The sequence below is a fragment of the Pogoniulus pusillus genome, chromosome Z (genome assembly GCF_015220805.1).
Source record: "Pogoniulus pusillus isolate bPogPus1 chromosome Z, bPogPus1.pri, whole genome shotgun sequence".
NCBI classification, from domain to species: Eukaryota; Metazoa; Chordata; class Aves; order Piciformes; family Lybiidae; genus Pogoniulus; species Pogoniulus pusillus.
Genome location: NC_087309.1, coordinates 110,067,734 through 110,070,515, shown reverse-complemented (window position 1 = coordinate 110,070,515; position 2,782 = coordinate 110,067,734). Strand labels below are relative to the sequence as shown.

Sequence of the window (2,782 nt, the reverse complement as noted above, 5' to 3'; positions counted from 1 at the left end):
GGGGATCCTCCCTCTGAAAAGGGCTGGCAGCAGCCGACTGCCACCCGGCTAGCGGCGGCGGCGCCGGGCTGTGCTCGCTTACCAGAAGCCAGTGCTCCTCCAGAAGTGCTCCAGGGGCCGCTCGGTGCGCCGCACATCCACGGACACCACGGAGGCCGCGCAGGCCGCGGAGCCCGCGCTCGGCTGTCCCAGCCGCCAGAGCAGCAGCAGCAGCCGCAGCAGCAGCAGCAGCAGCCCCATAGCGCCGGACCGGGGCCAGGCGGACCGGGGCCAGGCGGACCGGCGCCGGCTACCGACGCACAAACGGACGCGATGCCAGGCGCCTACCGCAGCGCGGTGCTGGCGGGCAGCCGGCGGCCGCGGCAGCTGCAGGCCGTGCGGTGAGGCCCGCTGGAGGAGCCGGAGGAAGCGCGGCTGGAAGGGCAGAGGCAGCGGAGTCTCGCAGCGCTGCCGTGCGGCGGGCGGGCGCTGCCGTTGCACTCCTGCGAGCGGACCACACGAGGGCGCCGTACCCCTACGGAACCGCGGCGCTGCCCTGTTCCGTCCTGGCAGACCGTCGGGGAAGAGCAGTGCGAGGTGGCGGCGCGGGGGATGAACAGCAGCCCTCCCCGAAGTACCGTGTCAAGGAGGTTGAAAGCGTGTCCGTGTTTCGCTCTAAGCATACGTGTCGGTCTCAGTGCGGCAAAGAGCGTTACAGGATCGCAGAACTTCAGGGGTTAGAAGTGACCTCTAGAGATCATCCAGTCCAATCCCCCTGCCAAGGCAGGATTCCTTAGAATCATAGAATCAAGCAGGTTGGAAGAGACCTCCAAGATCATCCACTCCAACCTAGCACCCAGCCCTGTCCAATCAATCAGATCATGGCACTAAGTGCCTCATCCAGCCTTTTCTTGAACACCTCCAGGGACAGTGACTCCACCACCTCCCTGGGCAGCCCATTCCAATGCCAATCACTCTCTGGCAAGAACATCCAGCATATACTTCCCCTGGCACAACATGAGACTGTGTCCCCTTGTTCTGTTGCTGGTTGCCTGGGAGAAGAGACCAACCCCACCTGGCTACAGCCTCCCTTCAGGTAGTTGTAGACAGCAATGAGAAGCCCCTTAAACCTTCTCTTTTCCAGGCTGCACACCCTCAGCTCTCTCAGCCTCTCCTCACAGGACTGTGCTCCAGGCCCCTCACCAGCTTTGTTGCCCTTCTCTGGACACCTTCCAGCACCTCAACATCTCTCTTGAATTGAGGAGCCCAGAACTGGACACAGCACTCAAGGTGTGGCCTGACCAATGCTGAGTACAGGGGCAGAATAACCTCCCTTGTCCTACTGGCCACACTGTTCCTGATGCAGGCCAGGATGCAATTGGCTCTCTTGGCCACCTGGGCACACTGCTGCCTCATCTTCAGCTATTCTCTACCAGTACCTTCAGATCCCTTTCTGCCTGGCTGCTCTCCAGCCGCTATAGTAGCATCTCATTTTTAATTCAGATGTTTCAGTTAACAGAGTGGGCAGGATTCTCCAGACTGGTTCCCAATAGAGGCTTTCAGTTCAGCAGGAGGAATTGGGAGGCCTGCAACAGTGCCAGTGCCAGGGAAACTGCAGAGTTGCCAAGCAAAGAAATGGGCTGCAGATGATCTCCAACAAGAGAAGATAGTGACAACTGTGTTCATGGAAATCAAGGCTGTCATTCCTAAGGGAGCAACAGAAATGTGTTCACCTCCAAGACCTCAGCTACTTTAAAATCATAGAATTTGGTTTAGGTTGAAAGGGACCTCAGAGCTCATCATGTTCCAACCCCTCACCATAGGCAGGGACACCTCTCACTAGAACAGGTTCCTCAAGGCCTCATCCAGCCTGGCCTTGAACACCTCCAGGCAGAGAGCAGCCACAGCCTCCCTGGACAACCTGTGCCAGTGTCTCATCTAATTTAAATCTCCCCTCTGCCATTTTAAACCCATTACTCCTCATCCTGTAATTATAAGACCTTATAAATAGTGCCTCCCTAGTCTTCCTGTAGGCCCCCTTCAGATACTGAAAGGCTACTCAAAGCCTTCTCTTCTCCAGGTTTTCACCAAAGCCCTCCTTGAAGCAGTTGTGCCAGAGAGCTCTATGAGGGTGGTCAGACCCTTCAGATGAAGAATACTGCAACTGGGAATAAAAGCCTCTACACAAGTAAGTTTATGTAAGCTGGAGGTTCCCTGTCTCAAAGGAGAGACAAACTGGGACCTGTCTCTAAGAAACTGTAAAGTGACTTAGTTCTGTTTGCTATGTCTTCAACTGCCTTTTGAGGTATTCGGTCCCTGTGGAACTTCTGAGTATGCATGGCTTGCAGCCAGCAGTTCAGGAAACAGCTTCATCCTGGAGGCTTGGGTGGAAGTGGAAATCTGGCATTGTGACTTGGCAAGAGGGATTTCCCTAAATTCCCTGGGGGCTGCACATGCTGTGGCTTAGCTTTAGTACTCCCATGCCTTGGAAGAGCATCAGGGCCCAAGCTGAGCACTAATGAGACGTTTCTCTGCAGGATATGTAGGAAATAGCATGTTCCTGAGTGATCTGCTGCAGAGGATCCTGCTGTGGCAGCAGAGTTGGACTCCATGATCATCAGAGGTCCCTTCCAACTCCTGCGGATCTGTGATTTTCTGAATTCTGTGAAATTGCTTTTTCCTAACAGAAAAGGCCAGTTTGGTACCCAGGGCTTCTGCAGGGGGATGCATAGAATCATGGAAAGGTTTAGGTTGAAAGTGATCTCAAAGATCATCCAGTTCCAACCCCCTGCCATAGACAGGG

General features: G+C 55.4%; 1 protein-coding gene across 1 annotated transcript in view; it reads right to left on the bottom strand.

The window, feature by feature from the left end:
* The window catches only part of IDUA (alpha-L-iduronidase), a 65,801-nt gene extending 65,628 nt beyond the window's left edge, over positions 1–173 (bottom strand). The window contains exon 1 of the mRNA XM_064176828.1: positions 83–173. The gene's annotated coding sequence lies outside the window, so the exon portion shown is untranslated. The remainder of the gene's footprint in view (positions 1–82) is intronic.
* Positions 174–2,782: the final 2,609 nt, after the last annotated feature.